We start from the raw sequence: 14,876 nt of genomic DNA, 5'->3' as shown, positions 1-14,876 counted from the left end.
TTGGAGGGAGGCAGTACGGGTCATTCTTCCAACTCCCAATTTGTTACTGAGTGTGAAGATGAATGCTATTTGATTGAGAACAGTGTTGATGAACTAAATATTGTGTATCAGAACACACATGTTGTTGGGGGACACGATAGCCTCTTTTATACACCTGTGAAAATCGGTGAAAATGTGACATTGGGAGCCATGATGGATAGCAGATCAATGGCATGCACCATAAATGACACAGCTGAGATGAAGCTGAGCACCGATGTGGTCCTTGTGGGCTGTGGTGGATTGCGTGTCAAGCCTAAATCTGTTTACAATCTGACCATGGAAGTTTATGGCTTGAAAATGATTGTACCTACTCTAGTGGTTCCTGGCCAACATGACAAACTCATAATTGGAACTAATGTCATCAAACAGGTCCTGCGACATATCGAGCAGTGTGAGGGTTTCTGGAGAGCTGTGTCTGGCCCTACATCAAAGGATCCTGAATGTGAGAGCTTTCTGTCCATGATCGCTGGACTGAGAAACTTGGAACAGCAAGATGCAATTCTGCTGTCTGTCTTGAGCCTGGTTGTGAATATTTAGTGTGGGGCAGACTATCAAAATCAGCTGATGCATCACCAGGCAATGCTGTCATGACAGAGCCCACCACTTCTCATTCGATTCCTAGAGGTGTCATGGTGGCCAGACTAGTCACATCGCTGTGGAGTGACGGATGGGTCCCTTTGAAGGTGATCAACATGTCAGGGAGACTTGTGCTGCTGAGACGTAATTCAAAACTGGCTGATCTATATCCTTGTGTTGCACTTGAGGACATCGATAGTGTGGATACAGTCAAACCTCCCCTTGTAAGTTGTCCCATGGGTCTGTCTGACTGCGGGGCCCAGTCGATATCTGCAAGTGAAAGGTTGAAATCCATGGGACTGTCTGACCTTGATGTAGAGTCATGTGATGTTTCTGACCAGTGCAGGCAGCAATAAGTCAGTTTGGTATTGACTTATGAAGACCTATTTTCGAGAAATCACCTTGACTGTGGAGAAGCTAAGGGCTTTGTACATAGAATCCACCTTTCGGACCCCAGGCCATTCCAACTTCCATTTAGGCGAGTAGCCCCTAGCCAGTGCCACAAGCTGCACCAGGTCCTGACGGAAATGGAGGAAAAAGAGATAATTCGTCGTTCTACGAGTGAGTATGCATCTCCACTTGTTTTAGTGTGGAAGAAGAATGGGGATCTTCGTACTGTGTTTATACTGACTTCCGTTGGTTAAACAGAAGAACATTAAAGGATGCCCACCCTCTTCCACATCAGGCAGATTGCCTGGCAGTGCTTGGTGGTAATGCTCTGTTCAGTACGATGGACCTCACGTCAGGTTTTTACAACATGCCGCTGCATGAGGACGATCGTAAATTCACTGCTTTTACCACTCCAGTGGGCCTGTTTAGGTAGAATAGGCTACCCCAAGGCCTTTGCAATAGTCCTGGTAGCTTTATGCGGATGATGAACAGTATTTTCGGTGATCAAAACTTTCTCAGCATTCTGTTATATAGATGATCTGATCGTCTTTGGCCCGAATGAACAAGTTGCACTTGATCGTTTGAAGATGGTTTCGGAAGGCTACGAGCCCATGGCCTGAAACTCGCTCCAAAAAAAATTCACCTCCTGAGAGCGTCAGTAAAGGCACGTGATAAACAAGAACGGAGTGTCTACGGACCCTGATAAGGTGGAGTGTATTTCAAAGTTGAACAGTTCTGACCTGATGGAAGTAGACAGGAAGACACCATCTCAGAAGAGAATCAGATCATTTTTGGGGATGATGAACTATTATCAACATTTCATTCCAAATTACTCTGTCAATTCAAAACCTCTCTTCGATCTTCTTCAAGGCCAGAAAGTCAGGGGACGGAAGAATAAGACTCGGAAAGTGTTGTGCCAAAACAGGAAGTTGAGACCTGAGGAGTGGACTCAAGCACAACATGATGCAATTGAGCAGCTGAAGATATCTCTGGTTGGGAGTGTTGTTCTAGCTCACCCGGATTTCTCACGTCACTTCATATTGGCGACAAAAATCAGGAAGAAAGTGTTCAACACATAACTGTTCAACAACGACAGTTATGCACAGTCAATAATGGATTTGGCATGGATAATCTTACTGTTGCAAGCTCGGATGTCTCTGCTGTCTTGACTTCACATGTGGAGTGGTAACTTGGTGCTGATACACGGGCTGTGGCGGTCGTAGATCACTTGCCTCAGTTGGTTCCTACGGGCCAGGACACATTGCCAGCGTTTTCTGTGGAGGACATGCGTGACAAGCAGCTGAATGACAGAGTCTTGTCAAGAGTCACGTCTTACATTGAGAGTCGCCAGAGACCCTCAAGACGGGAAAGAGCAGGGGAGTCTGCGGCAGTGCTTCGTTACCTCAAGTAGTGGGAGAAATTGATTGTGAGGAATGGTGTTCTCTACAGGGTGTCTCATAGCCAGTCATCAAGGACGAAACGCTTCCAGTATGTTGTCCCAGACTCGTTGGTGGATGTAATTCTGAGAAGTGTTTATGATGACAGTGGCCATCAAGGTCAATTCAGGAGTGTTAGTTTGGCAAAGCAGCATTTCTTCTGGCTAAACATGGAGCATAGAGTACGTGATTATGTGCACCACTGTCAACGCTGCATCATAAGTAAAAGTCCTGACCCTTCCAGCAGAGCTCCTCTGGAGAACATAAAGTCTACAAGACCACTAGAGCTGGTCTGTATTGATTTTTGGTCGGCAGAAGATGCTAAGAATAAATCCATTGGCGTCTTAGTTGTGACCGACCATTTTACAAGGCTAGCTCAGGCTTTTGTGTGCCGAGACCAATCCGCCAAGCAAGTTGCCAGGGTCCTGTGGGACAGATATATTTGTATCTATGGCCTGCCGGAACGTATCCACAGTGAACAAGGTGCAAGTTTTGAGAGTCGGCTCATAGGCGAACTTCTCAGAGTTTCAGGGGTGGAGAAATCACACACCACCCCTTACCACCCGATGGGCAACGGTAGTGTGGAACGTTGTAACAGGACGCTGGGCAATATGATCCGTGCTCTATCTCCGGATGTCAAGAGGGATTGGCCGAGACGTTTGCAGACGTTGACGTTCCTGTACAATTGCACGACACACGAGTCTACAGGCTATGCACCCTTTTATTTGTTGTTTGGAAGGGTACCACGCCGTGATCAGCTATGACAAGTATGTTGACACACTCGTTAAAGATCTTAAAGAGGCCATGGTGATTGCACAACAGCATGCCACCAAAGAACAGAAGAGACACGCAGCTCTGTATCACCGTCGAGTGAAGGGGCTCACCATCGATGTGGGTGACCGAATGTTGTTGGCGAATAAGGCCGAGAGGGGAAAAACAAAAACTGCTGACTGGTGGGAGTCCACTGTCTACACTGTGGTGGATTGCAAGCCTCAAACTTACACTTACAGAATTCGAAACCCTGCCACAGGTCAAGAGAAGGTGGTTCATCGCAATCTCCTGCTACTGGTTGATTTCCTGCCTGTGCCTGAAGAGATATCTGTGGATTGTCCGGTTTTCCTTGTGAGTGACCCCCATAGTAACATGACTTCAAGTTCATCAAGCCAGAAAGACTGCTCAGTCATGTTTAATGAACCCTTGCCTAGACACATGGATGATGACATTGCCTGTGAGACAGTTCCTCTGACCAGTCATTTGGATGACGATACTGACAGAACATTGAGTTGGGTTACTCATTTGCCTGATATGAGTCCAGAATCTACTTCAACTGTAGTCTCAGGTGATGTTATAGTTAACCCGACACCACAAGCTGCTCCAGCAACGTCTTTTGAAAGTATATCTGTGAAGTCAGATGAAGTAACAGCTGATGTGACTGTCACTGAAGATGAATGCCGTTCAGATTCAGGAAGCATAGAATCTGCAAGCACTGTTATGTCTGCTCGAGCACACTCACAGTACTCTGGTGTTACTCTGACTACTCTTACGCTTGTTGACGCTAGCTCCACCAGACAGATCAGATCATGCTTTGGCTGTGTTATCAAGCCAGTTGACAGATTAATTCAGACAATGTCAGGCCAGGCTGTAATTCAGGATGCAAAGCGTAATGTTGAGGCTGTTTGTAAATCTATGTTTCGAGCTTTTGCTAATTAGGAAAGTAAATCTACTTTTATGGGACATTTGAGAAAGCTTTTTCTTCTTTCCTAGTTTGTCTGGACTGGGTTAAGGTCCTTGGTTCATGTTCAAATAATATACCTGAGGGTGGAAAGTATCCTTATAGTTGCCTGTTGAGGGGGCCTCTTTATTTACCCATTTGTTGTGCATTTTGTTGTTTCATTTCCTTTATTGGTGTAACAATACGAGATTGTGGAAGAATATTGTGGGATGTATGTGGACATTCTGCTGTCGATTGTTGGTAGGGGAGCTTAGCGCTACTCTCTTATCAATTCATCCTTATGGGATAATTTTCATATTGACCGTCCTTTTATGGGAGGTTCTTCTTTGATGTGAAATGCTTATTATATGTGCCGTTTTTTTTTTGTTGTTGTTGTTTTTTTTGTACCTTTTGGTGATGCCTAAGTTTTATGTAATTCTGTGGGGGTGAATGTAACAGAGTTAAAAAGAACATTAATTCTAATGATATTCATGGTGTTGAATTACATGAAATTAGAGGGTAAATTAAATCAAATGGTGTTTTGGTGCCCCCTAGTGGTTAATGCATTGCAGATATTCATTATTTTGTCCTTGCGCGCCTACCGTAGTTCAGCAGAAAATGGCTGACATTGCTGCGGGTAAATGTGTTTCTCTTCTGTCCTGTTTATGCTGTTTAAAAAAGTGATAAAAGTGTGTTTAATATGAGTTTTTCAAATGTAAACGTTTGTAGTGATTATATCAACAAATGTACAGTGAGTTGGATGGGTTTATATGTCCGATGGAAACTTTGTTGAGTACTTATCTTTGTGCCTCGTGTCTCATGCGGTGAAATTAACGTGCTGCTGCTGATGTAGCAAATCATGTGTAAATGTGATGTGTAAATGTAATACACACAGTTACCCTTAACGAGAGAGTTTGTTCATTTTATGATTTTCTTATTTCAGTGGTTTATGTCTGCAGTGTTTTCCCCCGTCTAATAATACATTTTGATGTATTCCTCATTGCTGCGGAGAATAAAAGAAAGAACAGACAACCAGAGTCTTGTGTGCGTCATCCATTTAAAGTTTGTGATGGTTGCATGGGATGTGTTAAGGCCACATTGGGGACAACAATCGTTACACAAGGCACGTTTGGTGATTAGTATTTGCAAATCTGAGATTTTTTTGGGGTAACCTGTTAGAAATAATTGTTGACCTCCTTTGAGTTTTAAATCATGCATCCTCTGCTGAAGTTGAAGTGGGTGCGGACCCAGACTTCACTGCTAAACCTTTTACAACTCATCAAGAACCAATGCAAGAACTAATACGATCCTTTGACAGTTTATATCTGGAAGGTGAAGGAGAAGCAGCAGCACGGGAGGAGGAGAATGATGTGAGTGATTTACCACCACTACCTCCACTGGTAGAAGAGGATGACAAAAGTCTCATCAGTCTCGCCATTGCAACCAAGGTAAATCAGTTATGTATGAGAATGGACAAGATGGAGAAAGACAAAGTGGAATGTATCAGAAGAGTGGAGCAAGATGTTCGAAGTTATCTTCAGTGGCATGACCATTGTCTTAAAACCCTAGAAGTACGGGTTCTAGAGATGACCAAACAGGCAACAATTCAAGCACAGGTGATTGATCAGAATCATAAAAAGCTCGAGGAAAAGCTTGCGGACGTAATTGAAAGGCGGTGTTACCATTTGAAGCAAGGTCTTGAAGGACAGATGCAGGACCTGGGTAAGGCCATGATGGACTGCTTAAAGAGGAGAGATACTCAGCTTAAGTCTATGATTTGTTCTGCTCCAAATGCTGTTTCTACCCCCATAGCATCGCAAGCCTTTGTAACGTCATTCTCGAGTGGTAAGGTAACCTCTGTATCTCATCCAATTCCAGCAGTAAAGCGAGAGTTCCCCATATTTGGACGCACAGAGGGTGAAGATCCAATTGCCTACCTGGAAAGATGTGATGAGTATTTAGCGGTGCGACCCATGAGTGATGGTGAGATATTGGCAACACTTCCAACAGTATTGATGCACACTGCTAAAGACTGGTGGATGGCGGAGAAGATCCACATAAAAACCTGGAACCAATTCAAGGCTATATTCCTGCGTTCCTTTCTACCCGACGACCATGAAGTAGAGGCTGAGAGGAAAATCAGAGAAAGGAAGCAAGGGGTGAATGAAAGCATACGAACATTTGCTTTTCAATATCGAGCTTTGTGTCTGCGACTGAGGCCATCAATGACAGAAAGAGAAATACTTCAAGCAACGTTAAGGAATTGTAATCCTCGACTTGCCAGTGTTCTCAGAGCCACAGTCACCACCTTTGATGACTTGATACGTTTCGGAACTTTGGTAGAACGAGACATGGCAGAGGAGAGAGCCTACTGGAAGCAACACAATGCAGTTCAAGACACCAGGAAAGGAGGGCCAGATAGAGCAGGTAAAGGCAAAGGTGGAAGCCATAACATTGCCATGCTAAAAGAAAGCACTATCAAGTTGTTAACCTTTCCTGTACTACTGCAGAAACACCCGTGTGATGCTGTCATAGACACTGGTAGCTCGTATTCTCTGATTCAAGAGTCTGTGTGAAGGAAGTGGAAGGATGATGGCGAAACTTGGAAATCCAGTAGAGAACTGTTGTTTGCCCTTGCCAATGGCCAATTACAGCGAGCATTAAGAGAGGTCACTTGGGAAGCTCCACTGCAAGCTCCACTGCTCCACCGACGCAGCTTTTCATTATGAGGGATCAAGACCTATTGTTTCCACTTATCCTTGGCCTCGATTTCCTTGTGACAACTGTCCTAAACCTTGATTTCAGCAGCTTTTCCTACTCATTTCCTGGACAGAACAAGTCACCACAGTTATTCTCTTGCTACCTGCAACCTGCCAGCATTAACATTCATTGTGCAGTATCAATCAAACAAGTCAGAAAATACCATAACTACCATTAAGGATTTGGTGAGTCAAGCAAAGATTTCATGTACCGAGAAGAGGCAACTGGAAAGTCTCTTGCTGAACTGGTCTACTGTCTGCACTGATGAGCTAGGGCAAACCTCTATTATTAAACATCAGATTGTGACAAATGACTATTCTGGTACGGAAAAGACCATACCCTGAACCAATCGACAAGCAGAAGTTCATTGATGAAGAGATTGAGTCAATGCTGAACAAAGGCATAATACGACCATCCACATCCCCGTGGGCAGCTCCTATAGTATTAGTACCGAAGAAAGATGGGAGTGTTCGCTTCTGTGTAGACTACCGGTCCTTGAACGCTAAAACCCCACTAGGGCTGTTTTGACCCAAGAATCTGACCGAGGTGAACATGTTATTGCATATGCCTCACGTCTACTTCATGGAGCTGAGAAAGCATATTCCGTATCTGAGAAGGAATGTCTCGCTGTGGTTTGGGCAGTGGAAAAGTGGCAGAAGTATCTTGAAGGAAGACAGTTCCAAATTCTCACAGATAATGCAGCTCTTGTCTGGGTATTTAATCATCCTCGATCTACCTCAAAGCTTTTGAGATGGGCCATCCGACTTCAGGGTCTTGATTTCACTGTACAATACAGAAAAGGTCAGTGCAATGTTGTTCTGGACTCATTGTCTCGTGCCCTACCGGGAGAGGAATTCCCGAATTCAATTGCAATATGTCATGCACAGGATGTGGGTAAGGATTTACCTGTACATTCATTATTGTTAGGACTCGGACTATCTTGGCCTCTAGAGGCCGCTATTGCTTCTGTGTTTTGTGTTTTTGTTTAGACATCCATGTGCTTTTGTTTTTCCATGTGCCTTGTGCCCCGCCTAGTCCTCATTACTTGCACCTGTTTTCAGTTTGCCCCCTTGATTTGTATTTGTGTATTTATACCCCCTCAGTTTGGCCTCTTGTCACGGAGTCTTTGTGCTGTTATGTTTAAGACTAGTAACCTCTGTTCCGTGTTCCTTACATATGTCTTTGTGTTGTTTTTGGTACTTTGCTTTCGTGTGAACTTTTTGGACTTTGAATTTGCTGTTGTTGGATCTTCTGAGCGTTTGGATTTTTGCCTCTTCTTTTCTGATTTTTGGTTTCTTGGACTGTGCACTTTTGGATTTTTTTTAATTTTTTCCCTCGTATCTTCTGAGCGTTTGGATTATACTTTTGTTATTTTTTGCCTTGGATTTTGGATCTTTATTAATAAACTGTTTCTTTTACTCTACTCTCGCCTCACTCCTCTGCACTTGAGTCATTCCCCTGGTGGCCTAGTGGGGGTTTGCTGGATTACTACTCTGGCAACCCGGGTTTGATTCCCAGCAAAACCCTAACGATTATGTTGTGCAGAACCAGTATTTGTTCCGATGTATTCCGGGCTCTTTGAGAGGTAGTAACCTGCAAGTAGTTATTCCTGCAAATCTGCATTAGAATGATAACCCATTGAGTGGACATATGGGACGTATGAAGACATTACGCCGGTTGCTCAATGTCGTATACTGGCCAGAAATTCGACGGGATGTCTGGAATCATTGCAAGCAATGTCAGGTTTGCCAACAGTATAAGCCATGAATTTCCAAGCTCTCTGGACCGTTACAGTCTACGCCGATCAAGGATCCTGGATATATGTTGGGTCTGGATCTCATGGGCCCTTTCCCAAGAAGTTCTAAATTGAATGAGTATCTGTTGGTTGTCGTGGATTACTGCAGTCAGTGGGTAGAAGTGTTCCCATTACGCTCAGCGAAGACTCATGTTATAGTAGACATTCTGATCAAGGAGATTTTTACTTGTTGGGGAACGCCAACTTACCTGGTGTCAGATCCAGGACCTCAGTTTACATCTCAACTTCTTAATGCCACATGCAAGCAGTGGAGAGTGGTTTAAAAATTGACCGCTGCGTATCACCCGCAAACCAACTTGACAGAGAGAGTGAACCGCACAATTAAAACCATGATCGCCTCTTATGTTAAAGATAACCATCGACGTTGGGATAAGTGGGTCCACGAGTTTCGCTTTGCAGTTAATTCGGCATGGCAAGGAAGTACTTCATTCACACCAGCTGAAGTTGCCATAGGACGCAAACTGAAAGGACCCATGGAGCGGTTTCAATATCATCATCCAGATCCTGATCATTCTGCTTACAAGGTTATTGAACGCCAGCAATCCCTACTAGACAGGGTAAAGCAAAATGTGGAGAGAGCCCAGGAGCGACAAAGGAAGTACTACAACCAGAAAAGACGTCAGGAAACGTTTGAAGAAGGAGATCTCGTCTGGGTTCGTGCTCACCCATTATCTCGTGCAGGGGATGCGTTCATGGCCAAGTTAGCCCCTAAGTGGCAAGGTCCAGCAAAGGTGATCAGACAATTGGACAAAGTCAATTATAGAGTTGAAGTGTCAACCGACCCCGTACATACCGAAACCTCTCATGTAGAGAACATGAAAAGGTTTTATGGTTATGTCTAACCTTTCTCTGAAGGGGGGAGGTGTGTAACAGTCTTGGTAAACTGTTCCATTTTCTTTCATTGTAATCCCACTCCCTACCTCAAGGGGGAAATAGGGAGTGTGGTGGAAGAAAAGTCTATCCTTTTAAAAGGGGCAAGTGAGACTGTTTGTTAAAGGTGCTGGCATGGCTTTGAGTATTTGCTTGTCTCAGCTTTGCTATTATAAACCCTAATATGAGGAGCTTCTTTGGTTCTACAGCTCATAGTAAGTTGTGTATATTCTGTGATTTTTGTATTTGTTACTATTGTGAGTTGTATATTCTTATTTGTGATTTGTATATTTGTTTAGGGGGTTCACTGTAGGCCTCATTAATCTAACAAGATGGACACTTCCTCTGGACTATGATTTGTATCCAACATCGATCACATTACTTCTTTATTGGACTATGCTTTATGGTTTGGAATACTTCATATTGGATTTCTACTCTACAAATTGATGAACTGTTGGTCTCTTTCACAAACTGTCTTGGACTGATGAGAAATTGACTTGGTTTCAAACTTATGGTTGGACTGAAATGCTCAAAGTGATGTTTTGTTGAAATAGTTGATTTTGTATGTTTTGTTCTCCACTCTCAAATTTAAATACTGCTCTCAGATGTATGGATCCCCCTTTATTTATTTATTTATGTATGTATGTATGTATGTGACTAAAATAGATTTGGTACAACTTGTTTTTGTTACTTAAAATTTAAAGGCTAAAATTTCATGAGTGTCAGGGTAAGTCACATGGACACACCCACCTCGAAGCTGCATGAAGTGGGAATTTTTGCCATTAGTGGACCACCAGTTCTGCCATTAGTGGACCACCTGTTTTGCTGTCATTGGGCCACCAGTGTTGTCATTCTTTTGCCACCGGTTTTAGCACTGAAAAAATTGAGTTTTTCTTGCATTTGACTGATCTTCTCTGTACTCTTTCTGCAGGTGAAGCTGTATTGTGATCATGGAAATTACACAGCCAGAGACGTGAACGTTCTGATTTAAGCTGATAGATTTGGAAATTCTTTGTTCAGACTAAATTGAAGGCTTTGTCCAAATTGCACAGTGTGCACTAAGTACAATAACTAAATTACGCCAAATGACACCAAAGGCGTACTGACATATTATTTATTACAGTACTTCACCGCTCTGAGGTTTTAACTGTCTGCTTCTGTTATCACATGTTACAGAGCATGTTAATTAACTTGTTATCAATTAATATTAAGTGTATTTAGAGTGTAATTTTATTCAAACTAAGTGTTTAGTAATTTATCAACATTCTTGCAGTAACTGTTAATGTTCTGGATGGTTCTGTCTTGTTTCCACACTCACTATGTCGTTACACTGTCTATAAAATACTTGCTAGTTAGCTAATTCATAATTTTACACTGACTTAACAGCAGTTTGTTTGCTAACTCAATTATAATTTTAGCCATGCAGTGTTTTTGCTTAAATCCATCAACACATCTGTAAAGGTAAATGTTGATGTTCTGGATGGTTCTGTTGCGTTTCCACTCTCAATGTGTCTTTACACTGTCTAAAACCTTCTACAGGTGAAGACCAAACCCAGAACTCAGTACAGGGACCAAGACATTGAGATCATACAGAACCAAGAGGAGCCATGAAGAGTACCTTCTATAATAATCACATACTGTAACACACACTGAGTTTCTGTTGATGGAGATAAAACTGCTTCAGGAGATAAAACATTTTAACTACACTGAGAATAATAAACGCTGATTAACATCAGTTCGTTACGTCTGTGACTCAGAAAAGTGAAAACTGAATTGTGGACTCATTTTGTGGCAGAAAGAAATGATATTAAATGTTCTTTAGAAGGCTGGAGGTTTTCCCAGAATGCTCCAGCATGTGTGAAGAAGTGTGAAATGTTGAGTGTGGGTGCTGCCCTCTAGTGCACATCAATAACAAATTCAACACAAAGTTCCTCACTTCACTGTTGTCAGAACAGCTAGCAGTGTTAACAGTGAGATCATTAATGTTATGCCCATCGCTGTTGAAGTGTCTCATCACTGGAAAGGAAATCATCTTCATTCTGGTGCCCTTTAGCTTTTACATCTCATCTAAGCTTTCAACTGACTCAAGTTATTACAGGAGACAATAAACAACTCCTGCACTATACTATACTATACTATACTATACTATACTATACTATACTATACTACACCATACTATACTGTACTGTACTGTACTATACTGTACTATACCATACCATCCTATACAGTACCGTACTATACTATACTAAGATTTACACATTAAAATTAATCTGTAGCACTGTTTTTGAGCAGATGAACTATGCTATACTACACTATAATAACTATTTATGAGAAGATAAATTATACTGTGCTGTTATACTATAATACACATTATGATACTCAAAATCTTATAAATTCATTGTTCCTTTGACTGAGATGTTATTGATATTATCGAGAGAGTAAACTGCGAAGTTTGTTAAATTATTTGCCTGCTAAATGGCAGTCAAAGATCACAAACCTAGGCATTTATACAATCAGAAAACAATCACTGAAAAAAAAACACCCAACAAATTGGTTATTTATAAAGGTATTACTCAATGAACGAACATGAAAAAAAAAAAGATCACAGAAATGCTCTGTGTGACTTCTCAACAGCACAGTGGCTTCCACATTTACTCTGTTCAGTTCAATTCAAGTCAATTCAAAGGTTGCTTTATTGGTGATATTAACATTTGTACTGCTGAAGTTTGGATACAGACTTTGGGAACAAATTAGACAATAACTACAGAAATAAATAAATAGAAACAAATATACATTCATTCAACAGTACAGTCTCAAAGAAACATTGATGAGAGTCATAGAACCCTGACAATAAAAAAACAGAATACAAAGTAGAAGTGTGTGTGCGCAAGTGTGTGTGTTCACGCTGTGTGTGTACTGTACTGCCTGTGTGTGTACTCACTGTGTGTGTGTGTGTGTGTGTACTCACTCTGTGTGTGTACTCACTCTGTGTGTGTGTGTGTGCTCACTCTGTGTGTAGAGTGTGTACTCACTCTGTGTGTACTCACTCTGTGTGTGTGTGTGTGTGCTCACTCTGTGTGTGTGTGTGCTCACTCTATGTGTGTGTGTACTCACTCTGTGTGTGTGCTCACTCTGTGTGTGTACTCACTCTATGTGTGTACTCACTCTGTGTGTGTGTGTGTGTGTGTGTGTGTGTGTGTGTGTACTAACCCTGTGTGTGTGCTCACTCTGTGTGTGTGTGTGCTCACTCTGTGTGTACTCACTCTGTGTGTGTGTGCGTGTACTCACTCTGTGTGTGTGCTCACTCTGTGTGTGTGTGTGTACTCACTCTCTGTGTGTACTGTACTGCCTGTGTGTGTACTCACTCTGTGTGTGTACTGCCTGTGTGTGTGTATACTCACTCTGTGTATGTACTGCCTGTGTGTGTACTCACTCTGTGTGTGTGTGCTCACTCTGTGTGTAGAGTGTGTACTCACTCTGTGTGTGCTCACTCTGTGTGTGTGTGTGTGTATACTCACTCTGTGTGTGTGTGCTCACTCTGTGTGTGTGTGTGTGTGTGTGTGTGTACTCACTCTGTGTGTGTACTTTACTGCCTGTGTGTGTACTCACTCTGTGTGTGTACTGCCTGTGTGTGTGTATACTCACTCTGTGTGTATGTACTCACTCTGTGTGTGTACTGCCTGTGTGTGTACTGCCTCTGTGTGTGTACTGCCTGTGTGTGTGTGTGTGTGTGTGTGTACTCACTCTGACCATTAAAGAGAACACAGAAAAGCATACACACTATACTGTACTGTATATACCAGCTGATAGACTACACTGATTACCACTTATCCAGTGCTTATAATTCTATTTTAATTCTATTCTATTTCTATTATAATTCTCTGCCTGCCTTTCTAAAATCTACACCTTCTTCAAACTTCTAATTATTTTACCTAATGTTCATTTCTTTCCTGGGGTTTCTACTTTTAGTTTGACATGGCTGGGAAGTGGCTGCCTTTGCATCATTTCCTTGTCTGAATGTTTTGGCTGTAATGTGAGACGTGGAATGTTACAGGGCAGTCCCACTGCAGTCCCAAACCAGAACAAAGCCACGGTACCAGGAGAAGTGTGTTAGAAGCACTGCAGCTCAGGATGTAAGTCAGTGCTACATGTCAGGTATGTGTTCTGTACATGTTCTTTATGTGTGATCCATGCGTGGTGTCGACACTTTTGTAGCAGTACGGATAGAAGAAGCGGGTAGGGAATTCAGAGGCATTGGTCCTTGTGTTGGGTGTGGTGCAGCAGGACCAGCTGTGAATCCAGGCCTGCAGCGCTGCTCTTCTCTACATTATTCTGTAGCAGTTATACTGAGAAACCAAAGGAGGCATTTTCCAAGCTGGAAGTTTAGCTGTAAGTTCATGATTAACGTGTTGCTTCTTCTGTGGCTTATTGCTAATATGAGCTGAATAATTTAGCTTAGAGTTATTATTACACCTAGTGATCAACAATGGGAACTGCAACACGTACCTACAACAATGTACCTCATTTATTAATCTTCAGTAAAGTTTTAGTAAAATTTCTAACAGATTTACAAAAGTTTCTGAAAGGCTGATTTTATTCGACTGCATGCTGATAAATGGCAATCACCCGGCCGTATCTACTGCACATGCTCTGGCTCCAGTTTTCAAAAAAAGACTTCCATTTCAACAAAAACAACAACAAGGCTTCAAAACCGCACAATGAGAGTAAATGGCACCATGTTGTCCACTTAGATATACAGCCATTAGGCAGAAATCACACTGCGCCATGCTCAGGGGAGGAGCAGAGTACAGGACAGCTAATTAAGGATTGCCAGAATGGGCTAGTTTATAGTGCTTTGTGTGGGTTTTGAGATGTGGTTGAGTTGGAAATTTTGCTGAAACCTGTAAACCCTGGTTAATGTTATGTCGTTATTAATATCGTCCTGCAACATCATAATCCACTTCTAGAGCTGCTCCTGGTTTTATGGATGAAATTTTTTTCTTAATTAGAAAAACAAACAATTAAATTCCTTGCCTGATGGTTCAGCTTTCTGTATGAATTTTGAGTAAATCATCATTTTCTGTGTGCAGAGCCAGTGGAAGAGGTGGAGGAGGAGGCGACTCTCAAAAATACAGAACTTGGAGACTCAACAATACTTAAGAGGTGCTGTATTGCAACATATAATTGATATCTAACACAGATCTCAGAAACCTTAAACATAGCACACATGGTCTGTCGTGTCCTTATGACTTGGATAATGTTTGATGGAGATCTTTCT

At 42.2% G+C, this 14,876-nt stretch overlaps 1 protein-coding gene and 1 long non-coding RNA gene across 9 annotated transcripts in view; both read left to right on the top strand.

The window, feature by feature from the left end:
* zgc:174863 (uncharacterized protein LOC100136852 homolog) overlaps nt 1-14,876 on the top strand; it is a 59,053-nt gene that overhangs the window by 25,367 nt on the left and 18,810 nt on the right. Inside the window, exons 1-2 of one of the 8 annotated variants that reach the window (XM_053242217.1) lie at nt 13,608-13,753; nt 14,689-14,761. The exons of 6 other annotated variants lie outside the window; for them this stretch is intronic. The gene's annotated coding sequence lies outside the window, so the exon portion shown is untranslated. Of the gene's footprint in view, nt 1-13,606; nt 13,754-14,688; nt 14,762-14,876 lie in introns of those variants that run through there. One more of the 8 variants, XM_053242219.1, reaches the window with a different exon arrangement.
* LOC128321721 (uncharacterized) lies at nt 6,877-11,333 on the top strand. The gene is made up of 2 exons (XR_008305273.1): nt 6,877-9,813; nt 9,898-11,333. It is a non-coding gene; the product is annotated as an uncharacterized LOC128321721 (long non-coding RNA).

This window comes from Pangasianodon hypophthalmus, chromosome 2, assembly GCF_027358585.1.
Source record: "Pangasianodon hypophthalmus isolate fPanHyp1 chromosome 2, fPanHyp1.pri, whole genome shotgun sequence".
NCBI lineage: Eukaryota > Metazoa > Chordata > Actinopteri > Siluriformes > Pangasiidae > Pangasianodon > Pangasianodon hypophthalmus.
This window is presented reverse-complemented; position numbering and strand designations above follow the sequence as displayed.